The sequence below is a fragment of the Xenopus laevis genome, chromosome 6S (genome assembly GCF_017654675.1).
Source record: "Xenopus laevis strain J_2021 chromosome 6S, Xenopus_laevis_v10.1, whole genome shotgun sequence".
Taxonomy (NCBI): Eukaryota; Metazoa; Chordata; class Amphibia; order Anura; family Pipidae; genus Xenopus; species Xenopus laevis.
Genome location: NC_054382.1, coordinates 43,743,118 through 43,757,553, shown reverse-complemented (window position 1 = coordinate 43,757,553; position 14,436 = coordinate 43,743,118).

Below are 14,436 nucleotides of genomic sequence, written 5' to 3'. Positions count from 1 at the left end.
ACATGGCACTACTTCATTACTGCAGAGAAATTGGAAATTGTTTTTTAAAATGTTGGATTGTTTCGACAAAATGTAGTCTATAGGAGACCATCTTTCTGTCATTCAGAGCTTTCTGGATAAAGGGTTTCTATATAATGGATCCCATACCTGTATATATGTATATAAAAAAAGATGTAATGACTAGATGAAAGTATATGGGTACAAAAAAGTAAATGAGACCATCAATGAAATCATTTAATGAACAAAGCAATGAAGGACCTCTCAGTTATATAACAAAGATGAAACCATAAGACAGTAATCTAGCAATAATTATGTAGTCACGCAAAGAATAAAATATATCAGCTCTGCACAATATAATGAGGAAGGAATCTTTGTTAATAGGATTGGTGTGTTGTGGGAAATGACAGGGCAGACTTTTGAGCCTCAGTTGCAGCTATGGCTTTACTGTAGAGCTTAATGAAAACTGAACAGTATTTAGCCCAGTCCAGAAATAGCTTCAGCAGTACTAGGACAAATAAATGCATCAGTTACAAATCACAGAGTGAGGCCGATTATTCCATGCTGAGCTTGTGCTGCCATGCTATGCCATCAGTGACAGATTTAATGACAGATACTTCCTGCCATGCTGTTCCAGTAGCTACGAGTAATATTAATTGTTGTCTTTGGCTGTGGCATCTCAGCATGTGGACTAAGAGCATTGTAATAAACTATTTCAAATTTTAAATGTACAGAATGTTTAATTAACACTTGCTAGGATAAGAAAGCTTTGCTGGCTGCTATGGTCCATGTGGGGGTGCATCGCTAAAGCATGAAAATGAGGCAATGCTAGTGCTAAACAAGGGAATTAAAATGGTAAAATAAATATAAGATGCTGTACTATGAACATTTTTAGTATTATAGCTATGTAGCTATGGGATCCCTTATCCAGTGACCTGTTACCCAGCTAGTTCAGAATTACAGGAAGGCAATCTTCCTTATTCTCTGTTTTAAGTAAATAATTCTAATTTTTAAAAATGATTTCCCTTTTCTCTGTAATAATAAAAGGAACCTTGTACTAAGAGTAACTGACCTGCAAAAATCCAAATTGGTAGCCAAACAATCATATTGGGTTTATATAATATGGAAATGATTTTTAGTAGACTTAAGGTATGGTGATGCAAACTACAGTAAGATCTCTAATCTTACAGGTGCATTCTGGATAAAAGATATGTCTGTCTGCAGTGCCTGTTGGAACAATGGTATTAGAGATCACTTTGAAGTTCCATGACCTTTCCTGAAGCCTTGTGTATTTTTATGGATACTGAACTTATGGTATATGCTCATATATTTAACAGTGAGGGAAACATTATCTATATGCAAAGTTCCTCCATAGTACCACGTAAACTAGTTTGTGTCTTAGGTCTTTAACTTCTAGTGATTTTTGGTACTCAGCATTGACACTGAAATGTGAAGACCCTTCAGAGATCCCTCTAATTATATTTCCATGTTTTAAAATAAAATGTGCCACAGTAGTAGGTGGGTTTGAGCAAGGTGTGTTTGAAACAAGTAGAGCATATTTTTTTATGTCAAAAATTCTAATTCCATTTTGAAGATTTATTATACTCTGGCCGGTTAAGAACTTCAAATTCGACTATTCGCCACCTAAAACCTGCCAAATTACTGTTTAAGTCAATGGCAAAGGTCCAGGGATCAATTTGGAGAGGTTTGCAGCCTTCCTGACATTCAAGTTTGATAGAATTCGGGTTGTTTAAATTAGTCTGAAAATTAGATATTTTTACGGAATCTCCCAAGTCGAATTTCGAATTAATTCGAATTTAATGGAGTTTAAAAAAAACTCCCATGAATTTGAAATTTGACCCTTGATAAATGTGCCTCTAAGGAGCAGATTTATTAAGGGTCAAATTTAAAAATGAATTTTCAAAATTTGCAGCCTTCCTGACATTCAAGGTCTTTTTGGAGAAAAAAAAAATCGAGTTTGATCTAATTCGAATCAAATTCTATTTGAGTTTTCAGATTGTTTAAAATCATCCGCATAGAGTTTAAAAAAACTCCCATGAATTCGAAATTCAACCCTTGATAAATGTGCCTCTAAGTTTAGACATGGGCAGTAAACCATAGCAACCAATCAGCAGGTTGCACTTACTGGTCACCAAACATTTTATAGGTAATGAGTTACTGCATTTGGGCAAATTTAGTCCCTCAACAAAAGAGAGATATTTATGAAGAGGACACAAAGGGCACATTTTTATAGCATAACTATTTGCAAAAATTGCACTAGGGTAATAAGCAGTTGGATGGGGTTGAGCATTCCATTGGATGAGTAGCCACCACTTTGGCTGGAGCATGGAGCAAAAAGAACCCTAAAACATCTATCTTTCTGGGCCTGGTGGTAGTTGCAGTGTTGCCGGTAGTCTGTCAGCTTTCTCCAGTCCAGGTATAGTTTTTGGTAACTTCTTTATAGACTGTAAGTGGGGCAAACTTGTACTAGATTTGCATGAAGTAACCATTTACTAATGTAATTTATTATTTATTATTCCTGCCCCCATGGAAGCAGCAGTCTAACCTTACGTCATGTACTCACTAGGGTCAGTGTTTATCAGGAGACAGTAAATCTGTCTATATGTGTGCCTACTAAAATTTTAGGCCTTAAAAATGGCTTAATCATGTTTTTTTATTAATCGGACAAGACCTCTAGAATATATGTAAAGTTAAAAAATGTCTTTGTTGGGCAAAATCCATTTTTTTTCTCACTGGGGTTTATAAGATATAACCTGTGCAGCAATCATGCTACTGAAATGGCTTAACGGATGTTAAAGTCATCAAAAAAAAAAGCTGCAAAAATGTATTGTAATATGTATAAAGATATTAATGATGAGGGCAAGCTGGATTTATTATGCAGTACATCCAATGCCCTAACACAAATAATTTGTAGGTTACTAACCATGAACTAAAGCATTTAGGCAGTCAATCACTGAGAAATAAAAATTCTTGTCCAATGAAAAACTGGTAAAATGTTTTTTTTTCTTTCTGTGAAACATCTGGAGACTTGGATAGATCAATTCATAATTATTATGTTATTAGTTGTAATGCAAATATCATTTACTGTTGAATGCATATATTTGACCACCCCATTGCCAAATTACATATTTAGCTAATTTTGTAAGTAAACACTACTGCAGGAATCAATGTGTTAAGAAAACAACATATTTGCAAACGCTAATGCACAGTTTTATTTCATGTTATTTTAGAAATAAGAATAGGGCTTTCGACTAGTTTGGATTAGTGGCAAAATAAGCATTTTTGGAAGTGCCGAACATTTTTGTGAATCTGTGCTAGTATTCTCCATAAATTTTAGTTCACTGAGACATGACTTTTAGGCTCAGATATGGTTTGGCCAAAAATTAATCCAAATGCTGCAAAAAACTGCTATTATTTGGCCAAATCCCAAGCAGGATTCTGGATTTAGTGCACCCTTAATTTTTGAACTTTCCTTATAATAATAGTGTGGAGAGCAAGCCTTACTGGTAAAACCAGTGAATCTACAGATGTGTGCTGCAGAATACTGGTTTGTATACAGGGTTGTAGTGTTTACATTAAAAAGCTTATCTGCTTATCTTAAAGGAATCAATCTTATACACGGCTACGTATAGTTAGATTCTTCCCATCTTGCTAAATCCTGCAATAAGTTGGCAAACCTCTGTGATGCAATGATAGCAGCATATTTATTTCAAAGACCTGCACAGATTTTAGCACACCTCTGCATTGGGGCATTTATTATTGTATTATGAGATTCTGGCTGCAAACAATACTTTCCAGACATACTGTAGACATGGGCAGCCTTGGCGTTGGTGGGGTCAATCCTGTTATAAGGGGAAAGAAGCACCTGCAGTGTAGGGGATCATTTTGATGTAAGGATAGGGAATTATTTACATGTAACACTGACTGAACTTGATATAATGTATACCTCTAAAATGCCAAAATAAATATCTACAATCTGGTTAGCAAAAAGCTCTAATGATATGCTTTACCACTGGGTGTGACGAGGCAGCCTGAATGTGATTATTCCCTTGATGGGTCTGCTAATACCACACCTTCTTTATTGCTCCATTACAAATCACTGCTCTCTAAAGTAAGAAGACTTACATTAAGGTCACCAGCAGTGCATGTCTGATTTAATACAGCAGTGTCCAGGGGGCTGCAATAAACAGAGTGCATATATGAACATACCTCTCTCTCACTCTACTGAATAGAAATAATCCTGGATCAGCGGATCAGTGGAGATCTCTTTTTTTATTTCATCTCTGCAACAATAAAAAGGCTGGGTGGAGTTGAGGGAACATTTTCATAGGCACTGCCTCCATAAAAATTACATATTGCATTTATTTAATATGTAGTTGTCAGATATTACAGCTGAATTTAAAATAATCTCTGCCCTGAAACTGGACATAAACCTAGAATTTATATGACTGATCAGTCTGCTTGTGGTGTTACATGGCCAGATCTGGCCTGCTTGAAACAGATTGCACTACTGTCTCAACATATACAGTATGTGTTAAAAGACTGCCCTGCAATTACAGTTTGATCACAGTTGGTCTGTGCAAACTATTTGCCGATGCCCTTCCTGGGTATGTGAATGGGCTATTGGCAGGAGCTTGAGCTTTTATCTGGCTGTTGACTCACACGAATGCTATTTTGAAACCATATTGTACCATATATCTGTTAACACAGAAGTGAGTGCATGTTATGAGAGTGGAATTAGGCCCTAGAAGAAGCTATTTTGTACCACTATAATAAATAACAGCAACTTTCTTTCTTTGTTCAACTTGAAAATGCTGACCACATTGGCAACATGTTTTTTATTGTTGTTAATTGGATGCTATAGTTTAATGTCCTCTATGCTAGAAATATAGAATAGAAATATAAATTTATAAGTCCGAAGGCAACATACATTCTGAGTGTAAGCATAATTGTACAATAGCTTCAGTATCCAGAGCAAGAAGAGGTGGAAAACTGGATGCAGGTTTTTCTTAAAAAGACACCAGAAATGAAACTCTTTTTTTTACAGCTGTCATAATATTGCCTTTGAAAGCTACTTATAACTTTGCCATAAAGTATTTGCACAATGCTTTTACATTACCTGTCTGATGCCCCATGTTCCTGTATGAGGGGGTTGCCATATTTGTGCAGCAGGAGTCCATTAGAAACTTTAACTGACAGGCTGAGATGGGACAGTCAGGTTTAGAAACTTCAACTAACAATTGCTTACAAAAACAAACCTCTCGGCAAAAAACGATCAACATGACCTATAGGTAACTTTTAATGTACATTCACATTATAAAAAGTCGTTTTTTAGCGTCAGTATCACTTTAATGTGCCAGCATGTTGTTTTTGTAGTGTTAACATTGCCAGCCACGTTCCACCTGTTGTTACTATGCTGATTCAACAAAGTTTTGAGTTTTAAGGTCCCATCATAAAATGATGCAAATCCACTCGCCAAACCCCTCTACACCTTCTGTATTCCAAATTTTCCTTACATAACATCATAGTCCCTTTCCCCCATTTCTCTGTTTGGATATCATAGAAATGGGGAAAGGCTATGGTAGAAGCATGCAAGGCCAATGGCTGGTTAAGCAGCATGACCCACCTGTAGTTTTCCTGGTACTTTGGCCAGTCTGACACATATTCTATACTCTTCGGAGCAAATCTAGAATGTAAATCTCTGGCGAGATAGCGCTCGGATTGATTCAGCTTTCCGAAGATGCCTGAAGTTTCCTCGTGTGGTTGCACACTGGATTTAGATGTTGCATTGTTGAATGCCAATTATTAAATGTACTTGGGTTGAAATACGTTTCTTGCCCTTCTGTATGCAAGTGCTATTGCATCTGTTCTTCTTCTTCTGCTGAATGATCATTCCTATCTCTGGTGAACCCTGCCACCAAATATATTTTGTTGTATATTTGCTATATGCAGTTTGCTGCACAACAACCCAAGTTTCCTGGGTAATAAACTATGTAGATTGAAGCAGATTGCAAGGTAAGCAGTGATTGGATGTGTGGAATAGCTACTGTAAGATCTGTGATTATTTCTGATTACACATTCTAACAAAGTTTGGTATTCAGCGAAATATTATGTGGAGAATGTGGTATTCAACCGAATCCAAAAATTATGAATTCAGTGCATCGCTAAAAAAAGTATATTACTATTTGTAATCATTGTTACAAAATATATATTTTCTGTATTCAGTTCCCAGCTGCTGTTAAACTACAATGTCTGTCATCCGCACAAAGCAAAGGGCTGCTGCAGAATTCTGGGAACTGTGGTTTAACAACAGCTAGAAGCCTGCAGGCTGGACATTATTGATTTATTAAGACATCTTCCAGCCTTCATTGTTTGTGCTTCCAACTAAAGGTGGCCATACACGGGCAGATAAAGCTGCCAATATCGGTCGTTTGGACCAATTTGACAGCTTATCCGCCCATCTATGGAGTCTATGGCTAGCTTAAGATTTGGCCAGCAAAACATATGTTTGATTGCATGACAAATGATCATAAAAAAAATCTTAATTTTTGGTCTTCTCCTTGGTTAAAGATTCCCACTGATGTGTGAGCATGCTGGGGGATTTGAAAAATTGAATTGAGATTCCCAATAATTTCCTGTCATATTCACAGCAGTTTAAATGTTATGTTTATTACTTTTCCCAGGCATTCTGGAAAAGTTCAGCAACTTTATCCTAGAATTGTTGAAATTTTCCCTATTTTTAAATCTCAAACGGATCATTATTTCTTATCCATCGGTAACCATTATCACTATTAAAAATATTAATTTGTAAACTGGTAATTTGTCTACTGGTAAACTGGGATCAGTCCTTCTAAATATCTGTTCCATTGAACCACAGGCTGATCATTTCATTCAGTGCAGTTCAGGGCTGTGGAGTTAGTTCATACTGTAAATCCTTCAACTCTGACTCCTTATTTTATGGTACCTGTGACTCCAACACCAGAACAGTAACAGCAAAAAACAAAAGTGTATCAAAGTAATGAAAATATAATGTACTGTTGCTCCACACTGGTAAAACTGGTGCGTTTGCTTCAGAAGGACTACTATAGTTTATATAAATAAGTTGCTGTGTAGCCATGGGGGCAACATAGAAAATAACCACACTAGCACACAGACTTGTGTCTGCAGGGCAAGCCCTTGCAAGAGTTTTACTGCTGGGGCCCATGAGGGTTTTTTCCTGGTGTCCTGTCGGCCTAGTCCGACCCTGCTTCTGCCAGTTTCTCCTTCACAGAAGCTCTTAAATCTGATTTGATTATTTTCAGTGCTTGTATTTATAGTTATATGGAGTCAGATTCGGTACATTTTTGCGACTCCAACTCCACATACCCAAAAATCTTCTGACTCCAAGACTCAATAGCTGCTTATATATAAAGAGTGTAAGTGTTTTGGTTCCCTGGATGCTCTGTCGCTGACTTCCAACGGCAGATATCTTTATATAAAAGGACCCTTGATGCCTGAAACATGTTGTGTGGACGCACAATAAAAGTCTAAACAGCAGTTATTCTGCTCCTGTGTGTGATTCAGAACTTTCATACTGTAACTTGAAAAGATAGACTCAGCGTTTGGCTGTTTAACTTCTTATGTAAAACGTACAGTATAATTTTAAAATACTGGAGGATACTACAAACAGATAAGGAAATAGGAAAATTATTTAAAGATCCCCCCTTTTATTATTCAGACATGGGAGATGAATTGGAGAAATAGTTTCCAAAAAGATTTTACAAAAATATAGGAATACAGGATTGTTGGCACCATTGAGAAAGGGTACATTGGGTTGTGGGGAATGTGTACATTGCACTGGAATTATAAGAGGTGATACTATAGCTCATCCCACAAAAGGTTCACCCATTAGGATTAATGGGCACTTTTCCTGTAATAGCACGGGAGTAATCTACATGTTAAAGTGCCCATGTGGATTACTGTATGTGGGACAAACAAGTAGATCCATTAAGGTAGTCTAAATGAACATAAAAGTCACATACGGAATTATACAATAGAAAAGGAAGAAAGGAATGAACCGTTTTCTGAATTATCAGCTTCAACATTTTTTTTCATAATAAACATACTGTATCTCAGGTAAAATGGACTATATTGGAACAGGTTAATCCATTAACAGGAGGTAATGTGAGAAAACAGTTGCTAACGCAAGAGGCAGCATGGATAAAATGAATAGATTCCAAAGGCGGCCTGGCACCCTTGGCAGCCAGCCGGCCAGCTCACCCCCCATTCCCGTCTAACGTGCATGAGTGGCATCAGCGCTCGCTTGCACATGTGCGGCAACAGCAATCATGGAATCTGTGCTGTTCCTGAAACGCATTAAAGTCAATGAGCGTCTGAATAATTTTGATGTGCAACAATTTTTATGCGTGCGGCAATTTTGACATGCACCAATTTTGGCAGCAGTTTCAATAATTAATTTGCTTGTGGGGAAACGTGGAAATTCGCTGCAAATTCGTGCCTGCCGAATTTATTCGCCCATCACTATTCAACATGTCAGCTATGTTGGATATGCTGAAAAGCAGCCAGTATTACTCCAGTTCTTCTCTTATTATTATCCAGCAGAACACTTTCAAACTGTAAAGATAAAACCAGGCATTAAGAACCTCCCTTTCACAACTAGAGTTCTGGGGATTTGCTTATTTTGCTTTATAAAATGTCCCTTATACAGTTCAGTAAGTGAGAAACAGTAAGGTTACAAATCTTATTAATAGATACTATCCACCTATGGGGCAAATTCACTAAGCGCCGAAGCAGTGAACGCTAGCGTTACTTCGCTAGCGTTTGGCATTTTCGTTACTGCGCAAATTCACTAACGAATGCTGGCGTAGATTCGCTAGTGTTACTTCGCACCCTTACGCCTGGCGAAGTTTCGCTACGGACGTAACTACGCAAATTCACTAACGCGCGCAGTGTACTGAACGCTACCTTTTACGCTAGACTTCCTTCGCCACCTCAGACCAGGCGAAGCGCAATAGAGTAGATAGGGATTGCTTCAAAAAAAAGTCAAAATTTTTTCTAAGTCCCAAAAAACGCTGGCGTGTTTTCTACATTATGAGTGATAGGCTGAAAAAGATCGAAAAATTTTTTGGGGCTCCCCTCCTTCCCCCCTACATTTCCTGACTCATGGCAACTTACCTATACAGTGGGCACATGTTTAGGGCAAAATAACATTTTTATTTGATGTTTTGAAGGTTTTCTAGGCATTTGTAGTGCTGATACGTATTCCTCCATTGAAATTTGAATTTGGCGCCATATGCAAATTAGCCTTCGCTAGCGTAACTTCGCTTCACTTAGCGAATCAATGCTAGCGCAACTTCGTAACCTTACGCTACCCCTGAGCGCAACTTCGGATTTTAGTGAATTTGCGAAGTGCTGGCGAAACTACGCCTGGCGAAGTGTGGCGAAGTGCGGCGAAGTTACGCCTGGCGCAACTACGAATCTTAGTGAATTTGCCACATAGACTGAGGATAACAAGATCTGACCAATAGGGGGGTGTACCATTGTATCAGATGCATCTGTACTATTCAACCAGCATAGTGTTACTCCTATAGGTTTGCAAACTCCATTGTCATTTATAGTTATTAGTTGCTTTGGTAAGAAGCTCTATAAACCAAGATGTGCTTTGGAACATTTACAGCCTACTACTTGCGGACTTGCCACATATCCCAAGTGCAGCACAGTCAGAGAAGAGGAAATGCAGATCAAATGATCTTTTTGAATATCAAAGTAGTTAGAGACCAATATAGGGATACCAAACCTTTTTTACCCCTGAACCACATTAAACTGTAAAAAGAGTTGGGGAGCACAACAAGCATAAAAAAGTCCATGGGGTGCCAAATAAGGGCTGTGATTGGCTATTTGGTAGTCCCTACCTGGATTGGCAGCCTACAGAAGGCTCTTCTTGGCAGTACACCTAGTTTTTATGCAATTAAAAAAACTTGCATCCAAACCTGGAATTCAAAAATCAATTAATGTTTTGAGAACAACATCCAAGGAGTTGGTGGGTAACGTGTTGCTTGTGAGCCACTGGTTGGGTTATTGCTCTAATATCTGACTCCTTAGATCTACAACTGACAATCAGACTATCAGTCAATGACCAACTAATATCACAAGTAATTGAAATTCACCATTGAACTCTACCTTGTTTATAAGGGATACACCCTCATTGCAAAATCTCTGTAGCCTTTTGTTTTGCAAAACAAATCTCCACCCTGCAAATTCTAGTGTTTTTATAACTTGGATTTTAGTATTATTTCACCACAGCTAGATTTTTATTGTATACTGGTAAAATGCCAATATGTCTTCCCTCCTACAGTATGGAATACAATGCAGGCATTGTGGTAATAATTATAATAATTTATAACAATGAAAAACATTACAGCACTTTCCAACAAAAACAAGTGGCATTGCTTGCAAGAGCCAACATTTTGAATAAGCTTTCATTTGTACTCACCAATGCACGGTCCCAGGTACATGGTTTGTGTAGTCAGATACCCCTGCATAGAGATCCAGCACTCCAGATTAAATTAGGGATGGTCATTTACTGAGCAAAATCACTCCCATTTGAAAGCTTAAAAGAGTCAGAAGAAAAAGGCAAATAATTAAAAACTACAGGTATAACAAATAAATAATGAAGACCAATTGAAAAGTTGCTTAGAATTGGCCATCCCATATCAAAATAAAAGTTAACTTAAAGGTGAACCACCCCTTTAAAGGAAGTGTAGTGGTAATATTAGTAGCAGTTACTTAAACTATGAGGGAAAGAGGAGGCAAAAGAGTTAATATGCTATTAAATTCCATACTGTAAAGCCTTTTGGCTTAAATGAAAATATAGAATGATTGTCATTTATAATATAAAAGACTTGAAAGAGTAAAGGGAAAGAAAAGTGCAATTTTAAATATACTGTAAATCTAAACTACTTAACTGGGACTCTGGAAATAAGGTGACATTATTTATTCTGCTTGCTATGTAAATAATCTATTCTCCTTCAAAAAATGTTAGTTGAAGGAAGGTACTTCCAAATTTTTGGTTTTCACCAGTCAAAAGATTGTATGTGGTGTATAGTGTGGTAAGGGAATGCTATTGATTGATCACATTTTTTAAAAAGTCACCTACCTGATAGGGGTCTTTTAGTGAACTGGCAGCATCCACACATGGTAAAATAAAAAACTGGATGGACATATAGGGATGGACATGTAAGACGGTTAAAAAAGCTACAATTATAATCCACCCTTGTCAGCAAACTGTCTGGGGATGAACTAAATATATAACATGCTACAAAATATTGCAGCACAGCTCTTTCTTTACCAGTGGGATTGGGACATTTTATGAAGTGTTTTCTGAAATACTGACTGATAATTGTCCCCTTTAAAGGAGAACTAAACCCTAAAAATGAATGTGGCTAAAAATGCCATATTTTATATACTGAGCTTATTGCACCAGCCTAAAGTTTCAGCTTCCCAAAAGCAGCAATGATTCAGGACTTTAAACTTTTCACAGGGGGTCACCATCTTGGAAAGTGTCTGCGGTACTCACATGCTCAGTGGGCTCTGAGCAGCTGTTGAGAAGCTAAGCTTAGGGATTGTTGCAAATTATCAAGCAGAAAATGAGGTTGACCTGTAATATAAGATGATGCTACAGGGTTCATTATTCAATTCTGATACTAATTGCACTGGTTTCTGTGCTGCCATGTAGTATTTATCTGTATTAATTATTAATCAGCCTTATATTGGGACATTTCTATTCTGTGTAGTGTATTATTGTGAGTTGGCCCCTAAGCTCAGTAAGTGACAGCAGCACAGAGCATATGCAGTGAATCAGTAGAAAAGAAGATGGGGAGCTACTGGGGCATCTTTAGAGACACAAATCTTTACTGCTAAAGGGTTGTGGTTGCCTTGGGCTGTTACAGAAGCACAAAAAATAATGTTCAACATTTCTATCTACTTCTTTAGTTATGCTTTAGTTCTCCTTTAAGTGGTTTCAAGCAATAATTGAACAAATACTATTTTATGTAGTTAATTGTGTACAGGTAATTTGTGTTAGACTGGCCAGTTACCAGCGAATACGTTTTTGATATGTTTGTGTATAAATTAAACAGGGATTCAATGCCACATATGATTTTTATATTTATTATTAGTAGGCATAGGGTTAGGTTCAGAATTGTGCATTTAAAAATGTCATATACAAACCATTTGTAACAGACTGTGGTATTATGTTAGCCATTACATTAAAGGACAAGGAAAGGCAAAAAAATACAATCCCATTTTTACTTTCTTTAATGAAAAAAAATCTCCAATATACTTTAATTAAAAAATGTGTACCGTTTTTATAAGAAACCTGACTGTATGCAGTGAAATTCTCCCTTCATTTACTGCTGTGGATAGGAATTGTCAGACGGTCCCTAACTGCTGAGCAGGGAAACAATCATACTTATGAACAGCAGGGGGAGCCCCCGACTTACTTACCAGCCATGCAGAATTCAAGCAGCTTTGTTTATGACGATCCCTAAGCAGCCAAGACCACATTGAGCATGTGCAGTTAGTCTTAGTCTTGCAAAAATGTTTAACAAAGTTACAAGATTACAGCCCCCTGTGGCCAACTTTGAATGCATAAATCATTTGTTTGATTAGGCTTTGTGGTGCAATAAGTTCATGCTTATGTTTAGTATACAAAATACAGCATTTCTAGCCTTATTCTATTTTAGACTTTCCTTGTCCTTTAACAAAATAGAGTAAGTGATTCCTTTTATTGGCTAATTTAGTAGGTTACAAATTGGAAGTTTTCAGGAAAACTTGGGTATCTTCTTTTGGGAATGACGTCTACTTGCCTATCCGCTACCAATTTGGCAATTGTGTCTTTGGTGCATAAGGTGCAAGAGGCAACGCATCTTGGGTAAAAGAGAGCCTTTGTCCATACTTGCAACATTGCTCCTGATGTGCAGAATAGGGAGGTAATTTGCCATAAAGGAGCCTTGTAATTTACACCTGCCTTGAGCAGGCATTATTTATTTCCCTTTAGGCGTTGTCTTGACAGTATTGGTAGCCAGAACGATTACTGATGTTCCACTCATTAAGTCCACATACAGTAGATGTGTTGCAGCTAGCACTAGATTAATAGAACATGCTGAAGTTTTATGTTTACTGTTGGATGTGCTCAAGTTTTATGCCCTCCCTGACAAATCTGGCGCAAGCTGCTTTGAACAAAATAGCATAATTACACTGGAATGCTGGGGAAAAATGCATTGTAGGTAAAAACATGGCAATTTGCAATGACTTTTGGCTCTGCACTACTTTTCTTAATGAGCCCCGAACAGACATGTAGCATTTCAAGAGTTCTGCCACTGTCATCCCTTGACAAATGCAGTGCGTATGCTAAAATCTTGATGTGAACAGCTGTTATTTCAGATGAGCTATCCATGATGTGTGACAAAGCCACTTTCCATTATGTAAAGAATTCATCAATCTTTTAGTAAGCCTTGCAGTATTGACTTTGCAACTGTCTTTGGCTCATCATTTAAAGGGATACTAGCCATTCTATATATGTATTTGCTAGTGTCAAGCATGTAGCAGGGCTTTATATTGCAGTGTGCCCTGTGCCTTGGAATGATGGGGGCTACACATTGAGGTTCTTAGTGCTCCTGCAATGCTTTCAGGGACAATAGGAAATTCACCCTTTTTTCCTTCAGTAATTGAGAACATACATGCCTTGTGGTGCATATATAAAATAATAATTAGAATGTATGTATGTGTGCATCATAGATTATTTGGTACATTTCTATTTTGCTCCTAAAACTTATTTTTGAAAACGTGTTGGTTTTTTCCATGCAACTAAATTATTATGACAGTTTTATTACAAATCATTCCGCTGGATTAAAGCACAAATGGGATGAAAAATATAAAGCGCCAAACCTCTTGGCTTTAATATTAATTTTAGTACAAGGAGCTTCAAGAAAATTGGCACAAAGAGTTGCTGATCAGCACAAAACCATCAGAATAATATTATAATGTATGAGAATACTTGCTAATGACACTGTGAATAAATCAGAATTTTAACAGTATGAGGAAAATCAGACCTGCTGCCTGGCAACAGGATGACACAGTTCTCAGCAATAGACTGAAATAATGTTGCATTAACTGTTCTGCACATAGTGGGATGATCTAACTGCATTACCTTCAAAAGAGACCTTTTAAATAGATCCCAAGCTCATGGGATCAGAACAGACTGGTGCACTGGCAGCCAGAATAGATAGGATACCTGTGTAACCCTTTTGACACCCCTTTGTTGGTGTTACAGTACACGTGTGGCGCTTACCTGATGGCACTGGACAAACCTGAGCCACTCCACAGTGTTATGGGGAGAGACTGGGTACCTGGTACTTA